Genomic DNA, 20,261 nt, shown 5'->3' with positions numbered 1-20,261 from the left:
CCAGAAGCTGGGTGCCATGGCTCGTGCCTGTAATCCCAGTACTTTAGGAGGCGGACACAGGTGGATCACTCGAGGTCAGGAGTTTGAGACCAGCCTGGCCAACATGGTGAAACCCTGTCTCTACTAAAAATCCAAAAATTAGCTGGGCGTGGTGGTTCATGCCTGTAATCCCAGCTGCTCAGGAGACTGAGGCAAGAGAATTGCTTGAACCTGGAAGGTGAAGGTTGCAGTGAGCCGAGATCGTGCCACAGCACTCCAGCCTGGGTGACAAAGCAAGACTCCGTCTAAAAAAAAAAAAAAAAAAAAAAAAAATAGCCCAGAACAAAAGTGCACCAACTGCCCACAATTGTTATCTTGTTCAAAGTGTTATTTATGAGTCTAAGATGTATTTATTCTAAGTTTGTTTTTGAGACGTTTTATTGCTAATCGTTAACTTTACCATGTTCAATAAATGAAAAACAGCGACAATGTTAAGAACTACTATGGGTCAGGCCGGGCACGGTGGCTCAAGCCTGTAATCCCAGCACTTTGGGAGGCCGAGACGGGTGGATCATGAGGTCAAGAGATCGAGACCATCCTGGCTAACACGGTGAAACCCCGTCTCTACTAAAAATACAAAAAAATTAGCCAGTTGTGGTGGTGGGCGCCTGTAGTCCCAGCTACTTGGGAGACTGAGGCAGGAGAATGGCGTGAACCCGGGAGGTGGAGCTTGCAGTGAGCCAAGATCATGCCACTGCACTCCAGCCTGGGCGACAGAGTGAGATTCTGTCTAAAAAAAAAAGAAAGAAAGAAATACTGTGGGTCTATTTATTATAAAAAAAGATTGAGTTAAAAAATTAAAAGATCTGAGAAAAAAAAAATGATTGTATTATCACTTTGGACTGCCAGATTTCCATCCAGAAAGACTGTATTGATTTTCTATTTTCCACAGTTCATGAAAGTGCCCTTTCCCCACACCCCCCCAAACTCTGAATATGATTTGTCTTTTTCATTTTTTGTCATTTTGATGAATGTTTCCAATGAAGATGGTGGTCTTTGGTTAAATAAATACTGAGCACATGGTAAATGCTGAGCACATGGTAAATGCTTGGTATCAAAGCACTTGGTGAGTGCCTTCCTGCTAAGAGCTTCCTGTTTAACAACCTTTGCAGAAATCACCTTATGGAGGCTCCACAACATTGTGCCTGGAGGAAGGAGGGTAGTTACTGGTATTACGTTTTAAAGATAAGGAGCCAGAGGCTAAGGGCTTGAGTGGCTTTCCCAGAGTTACACAGAGGTCTCTAACTGTCTAGTCCTTTCTACCTGTGTACAGCATGTAGTGCACATTGAGCAATTTTAGGGTTTGACTCGCCACGCACTTACTATATTCTTAGTTTTGTGTTAGGTGCAGTGTTTAATAATAAAAAAGTATAATACTTGGTTTCTACCCTTAAGAAACATGTATTTTAATTATATATGCTAGCCTAACACTTATGACTTAGAGGCAAATAGTGTAGAACAATGAATGATTAAATACTTAGCTGTGTAGTAGAGACCACGAATAACATATTATCTACAAGATGTTTTGAGTGCCATTCTATGCAGGATACTAAAGTAAGCCTTGGAGGGCACCAAGAGATAGAGGTAGGATGTATGTAATGAAGAAAGCTATAGGCAGATAGAGGTCAGTGATGGCTGCAGAGGCCAAATCTGATGATATCGTGAAGAATGAGCGGAATTTAAATAGACAAAGGTGTGGTTCTTTCCTAAGAGGTCCACAAGATGAGTGAATGTATAAGGTTAGGAGTAAATGTAGCCTATTTCAGAGACTGACATTTTCTTTCATTATGAAAAATGATCCCACAAATAAAATCACCTTGCTCTATCAGAAAATTTAATAGATAGCTGTAAGTAATTAATGAAACACCATGTAATTGCTATGTGGTAGAGCAATCAGAAATCGTATAGCAGTATTCACTAATAAGGTAATTTAAACTCATTTTCAAGGATGAGAAGAACGAACTCTGAAGGACTTCTTGATGTGATTCCACTTGGCCTCAACAACATACTGAGTGCTCTGCTACCCCAAGGCATATGGTGCATATTTATAGGGCTCCATATGAAAGCATACATAAATTAAGCCTGCACATTTGACCTTAAATAAGCAATTTGCTCTGAAACCTACAAGTCTTCTAAACCCAAACTCTGTGTGTCTAATTATCCACCACAAACACAGCATTATGAAAGATGAATTCTGTAAACAGAAAAAGAGCTAACCAATCTCCTTTAACAAGTTGATTTTTTAAAGACTTGTGTAAAAACACATAAGAGTCTACAGTTCAGAGCCAGCAATCTTCAGTCTCACAGGCTCGTTGCAATGTGTCAGAAGAAATTTCTAGACAGTACCTTTTGACCACCTTGGGAGAGGAAGTCTGCCTTTTTAAGCTTGCTATCTAAATTGTGGACAATTTTAACCTTGTATATAAAATGAAGATAATAATACCATCTATTCCATAGAGTTGTTGTACAAATTAGAGAATTTTTAATGTATAGAGATTTCCACGATGACTACATACAGTAGACACCAACTGAAAAATACTTACAGTTGTTATTATTTCTGTTTTTAAGATGATTAATTAAATTTGAGAAAACAGGCTGGGTGCAATGGCTCATACCTGTAATCCTAGCACTTTGAGAGGCTGAGGTGGGTGGATCACCTGAGGTCAGGAGTTCGAGACCAGCCTGACCAACGTGGTAAAACCTGTCTCTACTAAAAATACAAAAATTAGCCAGGCATGATGGTGCATGCTTGTAATCCCAGCTACTTGGGAGGCTGAGGCAGGAGAATCGCTTGAACTCGGGAGGCGGAGTTGCAGTGAGTGGAGATTGAAGCATTGTACTCCTGAAACTCCGCCCAAAAAAAAAAAAAAAAAAGAAAAAAAGAAAAGAGAAAGAAAAAGAAAGAAAGAAAAACAAACAAACAAACAAGAAAGCAAGGAACCCCTTGGGGAAAAGGGAAAGTACCTAACATTCACCTGGTGCCTCTTATGTATTCAGTGGCTCAAATGCTTACAGACATCATCTAAATTTTTTAGCTGCAAAGCAGCGTTTTACCCATATGCAAGGGCTGAACTATGTGTATTACTTATACAAAACAATGATTTTTAGCAAAACAAGGAGACATCTTGTCGACATTAAAACATGCAATCCATTTCTGCTATCATTTTAACCCTAATTTGAAATAATAGACTTTGACCTAATGTTACAGATTTCAGAGAATAATGGAAAACTCCAGTCTTTCTAAATTTCCTACGCTGGTCATAAAATGTAAGATCAAGTTGTTTTTATGACCGTAGCTTGTATAAATATAGCCAAGTTATTTTGGAAGTCTCTAAAATGTTATTATTTAAGCAAGTCTTTAGGATGTTGCCCTTGAGAGAAAGATTTGCTTTTTGCTTGTATTAGAAATTGTAGTTCTCTGATGGCTTTCTGTGATTAGCACTTGTTGGACACTTAAAGTATTTCTTATCAGGAAGATATAATTGGATCTCCTACGATTTTGTATCTTCAAATGTATCTCTGAATGGTCACCCGAGAAAGCATTTAGCAGAAACACTTGTTAATGGATTTTTTTTTCTTATCCCAGGTTTACTTCTAATGCAATAATAATCACATGTATTTCCAAAGTGCTTTTTATTCTCAAATGCAGCAGAGCTCTTTACAAACTAAATGTAATTCTGAAATCTTGTGTTCCATCTCACCATCAGCTCTCTCTGGAGTAGGACATAGGCACAGCAACAAGGAAAGGGGAATCCAGAGATGGTTCCAGGATGAGACAAGACTGGGAGGAATGAGCGGACTCGAAATTGTTTTGTGTTGGAAATGCTAACCTCTTGGCCTTCAAGCGGAATGCAAATTCATCCTCCAGGAATTAGTCACTCTGTTCTGGGCCATAGTTCATGCTTTTCTCCCACTCTCTTTTTTGTCACACTCATGAAAATCCCTTGCAACTGAAGCCAGGAGACAGTTTTATTTTATTTTATTTTATTTTATTTTATTTATTTTTTTTTTTTGAGACGGAGTCTGGCTCTGTCGCCCGGGCTGGAGTGCAGTGGCCGGATCTCAGCTCACTGCAAGCTCCGCCCCCCAGGTTCCCGCCATTCTCCTGCCTCAGCCTCCCCAGTAGCTGGGACTACAAACGCCCACCACCTCGTCCGGCTAGTTTTTTGTATTTTTTTTTTAGTAGAGACGGGGTTTCACCGTGTTAGCCAGGGTGGTCTCGATCTCCTGACCTCGTGATCCGCCCGTCTCGGCCTCCCAAAGTGCTGGGATTACAGGCTTGAGCCACCGCGCCCGGCCCAGGAGACAGTTTTAAAGAGAGGAGTGAAAATTGTGCTAAAACAAAACAAAACAAAACAAAAAAAACAAAAACTCAGTGGAGTTAGCAGCTTTGATACAGAAATATAAATACTGCTTTGTTGATTTCAGTGTTTTGATGAGGGACACATTTGCCATTTTCCTTTTCCTCTCCTGATTTCCAAAACCATAAATTATTAACTTTGCCTGTTTTAAAAACTTTGCTTAAAATTATGTTTGTGATTCATCCAAGTTTTGGATATAGTAACATCTGTGCATTTACAGTTAGTAGTATTATATCGTATAAATATGCCACAATTTATTTCACACACACACACACCCTCTTTTTTCACCTAAGGGTGTACATACACTATAATGACACTTAACCTAAATACATAAAACAATTTTCATGTCAATTAAAATGGTAAGGTCAACCTGAGGTCAGTTTTTTAAATGGCAGAATATTCTGATATTGCAGAATATCTACAAATATGGATACCTCAGAATCAGATTGGGCAGGGGATTTTCTATCAAAAAGGGTTTTTCACCAGGCATGGTGGCTCCGGTCTATATTCCCAGCACTTTGGGAGGCTGGGGTGGATGGATCACCTGAGGTCAGGAGTTCAAGACCAGCCTGACCAACATGGTAAAACCCCATCTCTACTAAAAACGCAAAAATTAGCCAGATGTGGTGGTGCGCACCTGTAATCCCAGCTACTCAGGAGGCTGAGGCAGGAGAATTGCTTGAACCCAGGAGGTGGAGGTTGCAGTGAGTTGAGATGGAGCCATTGTACTCTAGCCTGGGCAACAAGAGCAAAACTCCGTCTCTGGGAAAAAAAAATGTTGAGGGGTGGTCCTTTTTATATTTAACTTGATGTAGAAAAAAGATTATAGAGGAGTACAGCCTAACTCACTGCAGCACAATATGCACTGCCTGGGCAAGTGAGTAACTGGGACTCTCATTTACTGATGTGGGGAAAGCGGGGGAATGAGAAGTTCTAGTGCAGAGGGTACACTACAGAGGTTTCCTTTGAAAATGTTAGGTTTGGGATACCTATTAGATGTCAAAATGGAAATCTTTTTTTTTTTTTTTTTTTTTTGAGACGGAGTCTCGCTCTGCCGCCCAGGCTGGAGTGCAGTGGCCGGATCTCAGCTCACTGCAAGCTCCGCCTCCCGGGTTCCCGCCATTCTCCTGCCTCAGCCTCCCGAGTAGCTGGGACTACAGGCGCCGCCACCTCGCCCAGCTAGTTTTTTGTATTTTTTAGTAGCGACGGGGTTTCACCGTGTTAGCCAGGATGGTCTCGATCTCCTGACCTCGTGATCCGCCCGTCTCGGCCTCCCAAAGTGCTGGGATTACAGGCTTGAGCCACCGCGCCCGGCGAAAATGGAAATCTTGAGTAGGTAGTTTTACATCAGTGTCTGCAGTGTAGGAGAGGCGAGGGCTAAGATATAAATGTGGAAATCATTTACAATTTAAATCAAGTCATGACCTGGATAAAAAGGCTTATGGGTGAGTAAACATAGAAAAGAAGAGAAGAGCCCAAAGACTGAAACCTGGGACACTTCAATATTTAGATATTTGGAGGAGGAGGAAATGCCAGCAAAGGGGACAAAAATATAGTGCCCCTTCAAATTGGTAGAAAACAAGCAGTGTTTTTCCGGTAGTCAAGTAAAGAAAATATTTGATGAATAAGGGAGGAAGCAACTGTGTCAAATGTTGAGGAAAGGGTGAGTAAAATGAGACTGGAAATTGAGCATAGTTTTGAAAAGGTGGAGATTGTTGGTGATACCTATGAGTGCTTTCTGTGGAATAGTGAGAACGAGATCTTCATAGGAGTGAGTGGAGGAGAGAATGTGAGTTGAGGACATGGAGACTCTAAGCAAAGACGATTCTTTAATGAAATTTTGATATAAAGGAAGGCAGAAAAATAAGGCAATAGCTGGAAGAGTTCATGGAGTCTGCACTTTTTTAAACAGGAGAAATAAGAAAATGTTTGTATGCTGATAGAAGTGATACAGTGGAAAAGGAGAAGATGATAATTTCAGAAAAGATAATGAAAGGAAACAAAATACAGATTTTTAAGATAAACAGAATTAGGAAAGTTTGATGAACTATAATGGACACTAGTCAAAAGAAAATGATGTATAAAACCTTTACTATTTGAAATTAAGAAAATAATATTTTATCCCTTTCAGAAACATTGTTTTCTAAAGCATAAACCATGCATGGATCTTTTGTTTTCTTAATGGCCATGTTCGTGCACGTGTATAAGTACAAAACATTTAGAAATTCATGGCCAAGAGATTCTATACCCTGGTCTAAACATTTACTCTCTTTGTCCATGGTTTATTTTCACAATAGTAACCAATAAAACTAGAGTTTCTAAGTAGCAGGATCACTATAACAAATATTCCATCAAAACAACCAGGGCAAGAAAGCAGTCTCAACTAGCACTTTAGTATTATCCTAACTCTTTTACAAAGCAATTGTGTCATTGGCTAACCATCTCATCAGTTTAAACAACTGTGAAAGTTCACGAAAATTCCTACTTGCTTTTTCAGAGACACACTAGAAGGAATTTGCATGTTTGTGCACAATAGTGTGTGTTCCTCTTTTTCTTTCTTTTTTTTGGTATAGCCTTTTTTCTTTTTCTGTACTTCGGCAATCTTTTATGTTTGTGCATAGAATAATAGATGTGTTTTCTGAGACTCTTAAATCCTTCCATCAGCATATTTCATACATTTTCTTGGCTCTGTTGATAAGATAGAAAAAGAACAGTGTAAGCAGCAGATGCTATTTTTGTTCCATAAATAAAGACAATTAATAAGTTTAGTTTTGCATAAAAATGAAAAGAAGCCAGGCACGGTGGCTCACGCCTGCAATCCCAGCACTTTGGGAGGCCAAGGCAGGCGGATCACGAGATCCGGAGTTCGAGACCAGCTTGACCAATATGGTGAAACCCTGTCTCTACTAAAAATACAAAAATTTGGCGAGGTGGCACGTGCCTGTAATCCCAGCTACTCCAGAGGCTGGGGCAGGAGAATCGCTTGAACCCAGGAGGCAGAGGTTGCAGTGAGTCAAGATGGCGCCACTGCACTCCAGCCTGGGCACAGAGGGAGATTCCATCTCGAAAAAATAAAGAAAGAAAGAAAAGAAAAAAGTATGTAAAATGCAAAATGGCTTTTCTCAGCAGTAAGTACAGCATATATGATTAGATGTTCTTTTTAAAAACTACACAATGGGCCGGGCGCGGTGGCTCACGCCTGTAATCCCAGCACTTTGGGAGGCCGAGACGGGCGGATCACGAGGTCAGGAGATCGAGGCCATCCTGGCTAACACGGTGAAACCCCGTCTCTACTAAAAAAAAAATACAAAAAACTAGCCAGGTGAGGTGGCGGCGCCTGTAGTCCCAGCTACTCGGGAGGCTGAGGCAGGAGAATGGCGGGAACCCGGGAGGCGGAGCTTGCAGTGAGCTGAGATCCGGCCCCTGCACTCCAGCCTGGGCGACAGAGCGAGATTCATCTCAAATAAACAAACAAACGAACAAAGAAAAAACAAACTACACAATGAACATCGACTATCTAGACATACTTTTTGGGTTTCTTCTTTTTAGAAAATGGTTTTGCTAGATGTTTGTATCTCTTGCAATTTTCCTTATTTTCCCTTTATGACTAAGCTTACTCCTTATGTGCTTGATGTAACATAGTTCTTGTACTTCACGTTTTTGAACAGCAGTATGTATTGTGGAGAACCTTCTAGGTTTTAAAGGTTTTTTAATACTTGGTCTCGTTTGAACTTTTTTTTTGTGGCATGACAATGGCAACTGCTACTTTAAAAACTAGGCTGAGGCTTATAAAGAGTAAGTGGCTTGCCTAGCAGCTCAGCTATGTCTGAAACCTAAGCGTTCTGACTGCCAACCTCATGAGCCTTTCATTTGCCAAACTGCCTCTCCAGCCATGTTTGTTTGCATTTTAAGCCCATCACAATTTCTGAAAATCAGGCCTAATGTTCCCCTTTGCATCTGCTGGGCTGGCTTTTGGTATACTACAATTTTTATATCTTTGTAAACTTTGAAGATTTTTTAAAAAATACTTCCTTTAATTTTGCTATCAATATCTTTTCCATAATGTGTTTAAAAATATTTATTGTACATGTGACATGAGCCAGGCATTGCTCCAGCTTGTGGAAACAACATGGAAAAAAAATACAGGACCTTGGTTCTCAGGGAATCTGCAATCTAATTACAGAACTTTTTCATGTTAAAGTGGGTTACCAAATGTCATCCTTCTTGGGTCAGTTGGAGGGAGATTTCTGGAGAGCAGGCTTTTTGGGGATTTGTGCTATATACCTGAAATCATTGAGTTGACTTGGTCAATGGTTCGGATGAAGCCCTTTCAATTTTCTAAAATGATATACATTTGCAATAATTAGAAAATGAGGCTGGGTGCAGTGGCTCACGCCTGTAATCCCAGCACTTTGGGAGGCTGAGGCGGGTGGATCACCTGAGGTCAGGAGTTCAAGACCAGCCTGGCCAACATGGTGAAACCCCATCTCTACTAAAAATACAAAAATTAGCCGGGCATGGTGGCACACAACTGTAATCCCAGCTACTGGGGAGGCTGAAACAGGAGAATTGCTTGAGCCCAGGAGGCAGAGGTTGCGGTGAGCCGAGGTCATGCCAGTACACTCCAGCCTGGCTGCTAGTGAGTTTAGGTTGCCAATAGTGAACAATAGTGAGAGACACCGATGGGACTGTTCCTGAAAAGCTCAAGAACCAGGATGTTGAAGGGTCTTAAACAAACCATGTGAAAGGCATTTCTACTCACAGATTCTGCTAAACCAAGATGTGATACAGGCCGGGCATGGTGGCTCAAGCCTGTAATCCCACCATTTTGGGAGGCCGAGTTCAGTGGATCACCTGAGGTCAGGAGTTCAAGACCAGCCTGGCCAACATGGTGAAACCCTACCTCTATTAAAAATACAAAAATTAGCCTGGCATGGTGGCACACGCCTGTAGTCCCAGCTATTTGGGAGGCTGAGGAAGGAGAATCGCTTGAACCCAGTGGGTGGAGGTTGCAGTGAGCCAAGATTGTGCCACTGCACTTCAGCCTGGGAAACAGAGTGAGACTCAAAAGTAACAACAACAACAAAACAAAACCAAAAGATGGATACAATACATTCTTTAACAGTAGATAATATCTATTGAGTGTCAGGTTTGTGAAGAATGTTTTGTAAGAATCATTTCCTGTAATTCTTAGAGGTAGGCATTATCATCATCATTCCCATTTTAAAATTGAGAAATGGAGCTTTAGAGAGAAACTTTACATAATTTGTCTAGGAAGTGTCACAGCTATAATGTAAACCTAGGATGTCTAGTTCCTCAGCTTTTGCTTTAATCACTATGCAATACACCTACTCCTGAAAAACACTTGAGACCTATTATTGTCAACTAGTTGAAGGTTGGCAATGTGTAGTAGCTCTGGTTTTCCCAAGAAACTTGGAAAAGAGAGAATAAGCAATATCAATGTCTGGTTGAGAGTCCTAGCCTCCTTGTGTTTTTACAATTGTAATATCTCTCCATGGCCCAGCATTTCAGGAAATCTTTCAAAACATGGAAACTATCCATTTAAAAGCTTTGAAAACCAAAAATGAGTTCATTTGCAAGTTTTCATAATTATGCATGGCTGTGACCTAATTCTTCCTTTTGCTTTGTATTTGACTAGTATGTATTAGTCACATCTAACCTCTAGTTTCTGCTCGCCTACCCAGCCCCCAGTTTGTTAGGGAAGGGTAAAATTCTGATTTTTGTCTGCCTAGACTTTCAGTTTGGAAGCTAACTTAAAATCTTACAAAATCTCTCTTAGCTTTCTCTCTATCCCTCAAGCAATCCATGGATGAAAACAATGAGCACTGTGCTTTTCTTTTTCTTTTTTATTTTTTTGAGATTAAGTTTCACTCTTGTTGCCCAGGCTGGAGTGCAATGGCACTATCTCGGCACACTGCAACCTCCGCCTCCTGGGTTCAAGTAATTCTTCTGCCTCAGCCTCCTGAGTAGCTGGGATTACAGGCATGTACCATCATACCTGACTAATTTTTGTATTTTTAGTAGAGACGGGTTTCGCCATGCTGGCCAGGCTGGTCTCGAACTCCTGATCTCAGGTGATCTACCCACTTCGGCCTCCCAAAGTGCTGGGATGACAGGCGTGAGCCACCGCACTCGGCTTGCACTGTGCTTTTCATATGGAACATTGGGCAAGTGTGGCTTTGGTGAATTGTATGAGACATTTTATCTACATAATCTCATTCATGTTTTTGGCCTTTTACTATCTTTCGAACAGGGTCTAATTGGCCTTTGGTGATACATTATGTAATAAATCCCTGTAAAAGGACACTTTTTCATAGAAATTCAGCCATGTTTAAAAATGCTTCATAAATTATGGAGCACAAAGCTTATTGCATTTGCAGCTCTTGAACACAAGTGTAGTGTGACTTCTATTTGTCAGCATCTTGTTCAAGGTGAACTGGGCCAATAGCAAGTATGAGCTTGAAGGATTTAAATAACGGAATTAACTGACTTTGTTGTATTTCTCTGTTTGACCTCAATAGACACAAAATATATGCATTTCCCCTCATGCTTATAAAGCATATACAACATTTAATTACATACTTGCCTACAAAAAGCTTTAATATTATTTCCCCGAAGTAGAACACTTGTACAACACATTCTCCGACCAGAAAACCAAAATATAGAATTTCTACAGTAAACAAAATAATAAAACTCCACTTCAAATAAAAAAAAAAAGTAAAACCTCTTCTAAATGACTCTTAAATCGAGAGGAAACAAACAAACAAAAAAAACGGAGATTACAAATGCTTTAGCAATTACTGTAAATGAGCCCTCTTCATTGAGAAATCTCCATAATGCGAACACAGCCCCAGTCAGAGTAAGCTTCATGACTTTAAACTTTCTATTTTAATAAAACGAATCAAAGACTTAGTTCAGGGAACAATGTAGGAAACTTCGAAAAAAGTAATTCTTCTGCCGGTGAAAGCAAGAAATAATTGCAGGTGAAAGCAAGAAATAAATAAAAGATGGAAATTACTATGCAGATACATTTAAAAACCTATCAGAGACTTAAAAAAACACTGGACTTATCAGTAAAACCAAAACGGTTTCTTTTTTTTTAAACAAAAATACTTAATGGATAGGCTTGCCAGATAAATACTATACGCCTAGTAAAATTTAAATTTCAGCCTGGTCGCAATTGCTCATGCCTGTAATCCCAACACTTTGGGAGGCCGAAGCAGGCGCATCACCTGAGGTCAGGTGTTTGAGACCGGCCTGGCCAACCTGGTGAAACTGTCTCTAATAAAATACAAAAAATTAGCTGGGCGTGGTGGTGCATGCCTATAATCCCAGCTACTCGGGAGGCTGAGGCAGGAGAATCGCTTGAAACCGGGAGATGGAGGTTGCAGTGAGCCACGATCATGCCACTGCACTCCAGCCTGGGTGACAGTGAGATTCTGTCTCTAAAAAAAAAAAAAAAAAAAAAAAATTCAGATAAATAATAAATTCTTTTTTAGTGTAAGTATACAAAATAAAATCGTCACTTTGTGTATAATTATGATACAAATTATTATTCATTTTTATCTGAAATTCAAGTTTAACTAAACTTCCCATATTGTTATTTGCTGAATCTGGCAATGCTGTTAATGGAAGAGGTTAAAACTTGAGATGATGGGATCTAGACAAACTTTTTAAGAAAGTCAAAATTAACATGAGTTGCATCAAGAGATGACAAAAAACAAAAGCTGAACAAAGAATTCAGTACTGCAGAAATAAAAAAGAATGTTAAGTATCTGTTTTAAAAAGAGCACTAGGAATTCTGTTTTCATCTTTGGAAGAGTAACAATAACCAGACTTAACTTTTTGCAATAAAACTGAACAAAATATATGGAACAACTATTTTTAGATGTTGGGCAACAGGCAGTGCACACCATGATCCCTGAGAAAAGGGGATTTATGGGGTAAGCCCTGAGATCTTCTTGGCTGAATGCTTGAAGTGATTTTCAGATGTAGGCGAAGGTAGAGGAAACTTACAAAAGACTTGATGAGTGGTGAAGGTGTAGATTGGAGGTGAGGAGGTAGACATGGCCAGAAATTGCAAAGCATAGTTCTAGAAATGAAAGACCTGCATATAAACAAAAGCTGCAAAAACTTGTATAGGGTTTACTTGAGGCTTTGCTGAGGATGCATAGAGTGAAACTCCAAAAAGTAGGGCTGGGGGAGGGAGGAAGACTGAGAAGTTTTATGCTGACCGATTTCCTCAGTACATGTAGGATGACTATAGGTGCGGACATCTTGAATGGTATGTACATTAAAATTATATGAAGAAATACTTCCTCCTTAAGTGGAATGTATTCTGTGTGTGCAAGGATGCTTTAAATTATTTTAACAAATCGAGCATGATCAAATGGTATATATTCAAGGAATGAAAACATAGCACTTTAGCACATCTATCAATTTAGCAGATATTCTTAATGGAAGCTCAAAAACAAATAGGAAAAGATAAAAAATTCCTAAATATAAAAAATCGTACCATTAGACATAACAACTATACTAAATTCAGAGAAGAAGGATCAGATGCTTTTTATATCTTTTTCTTTTTTCTTTTTTTTTTTTGAGGTGAAGTCTCACTCCATTGCCCAGGCTGGAGTGCAGTGGCACAGTCGTGGCTCACTGTAACCTCCATCCTCCAGGTTCAAGTGGTTCTTGTGTCTCAGTCTCCCTAGTAGCTGGGATTACCGGCACCTGCCACCATGCCTGGCTAATTTTTGTATTTTTAGTAGAGATAGGGTTTCGCTCTGATGTCCAGGCTGGTTTCAAATTCCAGACATCAAGTGATCTATCCATCTCAGCCTCCCAAAGTGCTGGAATTACAGGCGTGAGTCACTGCATCCGGCCACTCTTGTCATTTTTTCACACTGTTCTGAAGATTGTTTCTAGTTAATATAATCAGACAATATATAAATGGCATCTGCATTAGAAAAAATAAAATTATTATTATATATGCAGCAACAATGACCACATGCCTACAAATTAAATACATCTAAATAAAATAGTATTCAAACTAATACTAAAATTCACAACAGTATTTGGAAGCAAAATGAATACATAGAAGTAGTTTATTTATGTCAGCAGTAGATAGTTAACATTAGTTTTAAAAATCTCAATGATGGCTGGGCGCGGTGGCTCACGCCTGTAATCCCAGCACTTTGGGAGGCTGAGGCGGGCGGATCATGAGGTCAAGAGATCGAGGCCAGCCTGGCCAACATGGTGAAACCCCATCTTTACTAAAAATACAAAAATTAGCTGAGCCTGGTGGCACATGCCTATAGTCCCAGCTACTCGGGAGGCTGAGGCAGGAGAATCACTTGAACGTGGGAGGCACAGGTTGCAGTGATTTGAGATCGCGTCACTGCACTCCAGCCTGGCGATAGAGACTCCGTCTCAAAAAACAAAAACAAAACAAACAAACAAACAAAAAACTCAATGATATCAACAACTGTGAAAAGTCTCACAATACATTTAATGATAAATGTATAATTTTTCATGAGGTTCAGCAGTCACAGATTGCCTGAAAAGATACAAGGCTGAATAAATGTAGTATATTTCATATTTAATGAATAAATGTAGTAGTCAGGGTATTATCTTCCTCAAACTCGTATGTTAGTCTTCTGAAACTCCCATCATAACCCTGACATTGTTTTGGTGAGAAGTCAGTAAAAGGAAACTTTGGCAGGATTTTTAAAAATTATCTGAAAGATCATATGTATAAGGTTATTATTCAAAATTGTTTTGAAAGGGGTGTACAGACTTAACTTACCAAATATTAAGAAATTCTATAATATAATTAAAACATTATGATGTTAGCACATAATGAACAAATAAAGCAATAAAACAGTAAAGAAGGTCCCTTAAGATATGAAAAGAAAGACTGCACTGGACATCTGTGGAGCAGGAATGTATTTTATAATGAATGATATTAGGACAATTGAATTTCTCTTTGAAACTACAAAGTTAAATATCTCTTTCTGTCAAATATAAAAATGAATTCCATTGAACTAAAGATTGAAACATAAGAACAATTAAAATACTAAAAACAATACTTTCTTTTTCTTTTCTTTCCTTTTTTTTTCTTGAGACAAGAGTCTCGCTCTGATACCCAGGCTGGAGTGCAGTGGAACAATTTTGTCTCACTGTAGCCTTCGTCTCCTGGGTTCAAGCGATTCTCCTGCCTCAGCCTCCCAATTAGCTGGGACTACAGGCATGCACCACCACGCCTGGCTAATTTTTTTGTATTTTTAGTAGAGATGGGGTTTCACTGTGTTGGCCAAACTGGTCTCGAACTCCTGACCTCATGTGACCCACCTGCCTCTGCCTCCCAAAGTGCTGGGATTACAGGCATAAGCCACTGTACCCAGCCTTAAAAGCAATACTTTAGGCCGGGTGCGGTGGCTCAAGCCTGTAATCCCAGCACTTTGGGAGGCCGAGACGGGCGGATCACGAGGTCAGGAGATCGAGACCATCCTGGCTAACACGGTGAAACCCCGTCTCTACTAAAAAATACAAAAAACTAGCCGGGTGAGGTGGCAGGCGCCTGTAGTCCCAGCTACTCGGGAGGTTGAGGCAGGAGAATAGCGGGAACCCGGGAGGCAGAGCTTGCAGTGAGCTGAGATCCGGCCACTGCACTCCAGCCTGGGTGACAGAGCGAGACTCTGTCTCAAAAAAAAAAAAAAAAAAAAAAAAAAAAACAACAACAACAAAAGCAAAACTTTATTATATTCAGGTAACTAAGGTATTTTAAATATGACATACAGATCAGAAATCATAAAGAAACGATTAACATATTTTATAATATAAAACTCTTAAACTTCAGTGTGGTGCAAAATCCTGTAAATAACTTAAAGAATAAATAACAAATCAAGGAAAGAACGCTGTGATTATCTATCTATCTATCTATCTATCTATCTATCTATCTATCTATCACCATTTCAGTGATATGTAAACAGTTTTTAAAAATCAGTGAAGTAAAGACAATAACCCAATGGGAATCTGCACAAAACATATAAACAGGTGATTTGGGGAAAAAAAATTCAGATAATTGATGATCAGTGAACAAATAAGAATATTCTAAACCCTGTTAATAATGTTAAAATTTGAATTAAAATGAGATGTGATGTTCGTATTTAATGTGTTATATTTACAACCATTTAATAACCATTAATACCCAGAGTTGGTGGGGTTATGGGAAAATAAGAATTTTTATGCATTTTAATGCTTATAAACTATTACAACATCTTGAAAAGAAATTTAACAGTAATCACCATATTTTAAAATACTTTTTACCTTTTGATAGAAAAATTTTACCTCTAGGATTTATCATATGGAAGCATATAATAAATGAGCTAGATGTGTTTAATGAGCTGGATTAGTACAAAGGCCCCTGGACGTGTTGGTCATCTGCTTCCTCTAGGCCTTAGAGTCTGCACACCCCAGAATCAACTTACTAGCTCCCTCCCCTTCCAGTAGCTGGCTTCTACAGGTCCACTAGCACTTGTCTTTTTAGATGAACTCAGCCCCGTACTCCATGGTTCCTATAATATTTTATACTGTTTTTCTCTACTATTACTCCCTTGTATATGATTTCTCAAAACAAAGCCCTCTGCCTTCCATCTCTAAAGATGCTTTTTCTAACATGGACTCAAGCCCCTGGACTGTGGCATCTTCATTACTATGTGGTAGATCTTCTATTCATATAAAATCCAGCTCCAAAGAGATCACTGGGAGAAGAGGTTGATATGACCCTTAGCACCTCCAGTTATTATTTAAACCCCAGTATAATATATGTAACCACTACATTTCATATATTCTAAAATGCAGATTAGTTTTCCTCCTCCTAGCATCCCTGAAATAATGACATGTCTTTAAAGTCAATGGCATATTGCAGTTTAGGTGGCAGTATTATTTCTTAGTAGGACTTATGGCAATAATGTATCTTATGATCAATGGAATTTTAGTTTCAATAAAATTCAGTTGTTATACCTAGTTTAACACAATTTTTATTTTATGTTGCTAATGAGATATGTCACATGGAACTCTATCAACACACTGACCATTATAGTTAATACATTTTTAAAAACATTTGTTTGTTTTTGCCTCTTCTTAATGTGTTATCTCATCCATGTTTTAGGAAAATATTTTACTTTGCAGGCTGTTATTTACCAAAAATAGGTGTTTGCAAACTGATAATATGCTTTGGTATTATTCTTGACCCTGACAATGTACCAAGTTCTGGTTTCTGGGTGTCATTTTATTTAGCATTTTGTTTTGATTCTTGCTTTCTTTTCTCTCTTTTCCCTACCCCTCCCAACCATTGTTTCCTTACTTTGGAAATATTGCATGGACTAAGATTCAGATAAAGTGTTTCTGAGAGAGGCTTAATCTAGGTTATGCCACTTAGTAGCTATAGAGACTGGAGCAGGTTATTGTAGTTCTCTCAGCCGCTGTGTCCTCATTTGTAAAAGCTTTGTTCAGTGTTTTTGGGAAGAGCAGTTAAGGTAAAGTACATGGATGTATTTTCTAAACTCCAAAGCTATGACATTTCTGGAGATTATTAATGGCTTCAGAGGGCACCTTCGGTAATAGCTAGTTTTAACTAATTTCCTGAGCATTGATGCAAGGTGCCCTTACATGCTGAGTTAATCTAGGATGAGTTCCTTTGTTTCTGCTATAGCTCATTATTGTGTTTTCTCATCCTTGATAGCACCTTCTCTAGTCTTCAGATAGCCTTTAAAAATGGAGTTGCATCAAGGTCATATCACAAGCCTGTAAAAAAAATAAAGGGAAAATGCACCTATCTTATAAGCTAAGTTGCTCTTTCTTCATCAGGTAACTTCCCATCCATATAGTGTCCACTCCATGCATAATTCTAAAGTAAATATTCTGTTTCTGTAATTTTGTAATCAATCTGCAACCACAGGATCAAGTACAAATTGCTAGCCAATGCAGAACTCTATTCGCTACAGTGTTCTAGGAACAATGGAACTGTAAATCTGGACGAGACTTGGAGTCAATCCCCTTACTGTGATGGGTAATCACATCTAAAGCATCTAAGAATAATTTAATTTGTTCTATTTTTAAAGACCTCCTGAGGTGATTTTTCAACTTCTCTCAGGAACACTTTCCAATATTTAGCAAATCTTATTGGCAGAAAATACTTCTTTGTACCTCAGAGTTTCTCATGCCACAGAGTAACTAATGGTTTTTTTTGCTTCCACCTTAGTGAAATGAGGTAACATTGACAACATATCATGTGTTTGCTTTGTTTATAATCCTTTAATAAAAAGCTCTCCATTGCCTAAAAGGTAACATTCAAACTCCTTGGCATGCCATGGAAGGCACATTCGAATCTGCAACTGGATAAATGTATAGTATTTACTCCTCGCATCTCCTACATGATTTGGGGTTTAGCTCTGCTAAAGTACTTTCTGAACTCTAAGAATACTATGTTCTTTAATACGTCTTTTTTTTTAATATGTATTATTCCCTCCACTTGGAATGTCTTCCCTCCTCATCTTCCTAGTTGAGTTTTACCTTATAAGGAAGACTTTCCTTTGCTTTGTAAGCAGTTGGTCACATTGCACTTTTTCCAAGCTTCTATCACAGGATTTGGTTATTTAGTATGATATTGCTTTATAACTGTTTTCATGTGATTTCTTACCTTTCACTAGGCTGTGAGGATTGAAGCCTGAGATGAGTTTTATTCGTATGCTTTCTATGTATGGTCACTGACTGACACATAATAGGAGATCAATGAATAAGTTGAAAAAAGGAATGAGTGAATGAATGTCACAATACTCTCCTACTATTCAGAGAAGCAAAAGGCTTTCTTTGCCTTAAATTAGGAGGAATATAAGTATAAAAAACACAAAAGACCTGCCAAAAGCATCAACATGCTAAGTATCTATAAAGTTATGCTAATTTAAGTTACCATTATCAGAAATGGTTGAAGGACAATTGTAAGTATGTATATCTTTTTGACAGACATCACCACAGGTTTGTATTACCATCCCTAATGTGAAATTTTTTTTTTTTACCAGGTCAGAAAGTCAAGGATTGATGTTTTATTTTCTTTTTTTTTTTTTTTTTTTTTTTTTGAGGCAGAGTCCTGCTCTGTCGCCCGGACTGGAGTGCAGTGGCCGGATCTCAGCTCACTGCAAGCTCTGCCTCCCGGGTTTACGCCATTCTGCCTCAGCCTCCCGAGTAGCTGAGACTACAGGCGCCCGCCACCTTGCCCAGCTAGTTTTTGTATTTTTAGTAGAGACGGGGTTTCACCGTGTTAGACAGGATGGTCTCGATCTCCTGACCTCGTGATCTGCCCGTCTCAGCCTCCCAAAGTGCTGGGATTACAGGCTTGAGCCACCGTGCCCGGCTGATGTTTTATTTTCAAAGGTGATGTTTCCATTAGTTTTTCAGTACCCATCAGCAGGACATTTTGCAAAAGCATATGGATGTTGGCAACCAGTGATATATCAGATGCATGCCATTAAAAACACTCAGGCAGGCCGGGCGCGGTGGCTCAAGCCTGTAATCCCAGCACTTTGGGAGGCCGAGACGGGCAGATCACGAGGTCAGGAGATCGAGACCATCCTGGCTAACACGGTGAAACCCCGTCTCTACTAAAAAAAATACAAAAAAAAAAAAAAAAAACAAACAAACTAGCCGGGCAAGGTGGTGGGCGCCTGTAGTCCCAGCTACCCGGGAGGCTGAGGCAGGAGAATGGCGTAAACCCGGGAGGCGGAGCTTGCAGTGAGCTGAGATCCGGCCACTGCACTCCAGTCGGGGCGACAGAGCGAGACTCCGTCTCAAAAATAATAAATAAATAAATAAATAAAAAATAAATAAATAAAAACACTCAAGCAGTCTATCAATGACATTAGAGGCTCTGATGGCCAGAGATGAAAGATTGAAGAGTCACTTATGCAAAATGCATGACACAGGCATAGAATTGTGATGCAAATAATCTATCATGAAGTTTTTCTGATTTTATTAACAAATAAAAATATAACTTCCCAATAAACATGTCCTAGGGAAGGTAAAGTGACTCCGAACTGGAAGGGAACCTGGGATGGAATAGCCATTTTTGTTCCCATTGTGAGGGAAATTCTTAAAATTGCCATTTACAAGGACTCAAAATTTTGTTTTCTCGACATAATCTTTTCCTCATACTATACTGATTCCTACTATTTCTAGATGGTTTGTTAATTTCTTTGTATCCTACCTACTTCCAAAAAAGATATTTGTTTTTCTTGGTTCTGATTATCCTCTGATGAAGGGGTAAATGAGTATTAAATTCATCAAGGTATATTTTTTGTGTAATTAGTTGGAGTTGGTGGGAGGGAAAGGAAAACAAAGGTCTTCTGTAATTTACAAACTGAAAAATCTAGTCCCTCTCTCCAATGCTGTGGCTACTGATGATGTATTAGACACCTGTAGGATGCCCCTCTCTGAGCCCAAACATCACAATTTAGGACATGGCACGAATTAAAACATTGGGGAAAAATAGAGAGCATTAAGGATCACTTAATTACCACCCTAAAGAAATATTATGTTGGCTCTTGGAAGAGCTATTTTCTGTTTTTAATGAGGAAAGTCAATGATGATTTCCATGTATCTATTGGGACTTAAATTAGCTATTAAAGAAAGAGGTGAGATACAGATCTCTTGAAATTGAGAATATAGGTTCTCTTGTGTGTAAACCTTTTAAATAAATGAGGACCAGCCCTTCTTCCCTCCCTCCCTCCTTCCCTCCCTCCCTTCCTTCCTTCCTTCCTTCCTTCCTTCCTTCCTTCCTTCCTTCCT

Source organism: Piliocolobus tephrosceles, chromosome 4, assembly GCF_002776525.5.
Source record: "Piliocolobus tephrosceles isolate RC106 chromosome 4, ASM277652v3, whole genome shotgun sequence".
Classification (NCBI taxonomy): domain Eukaryota; kingdom Metazoa; phylum Chordata; class Mammalia; order Primates; family Cercopithecidae; genus Piliocolobus; species Piliocolobus tephrosceles.
This window is presented reverse-complemented; position numbering follows the sequence as displayed.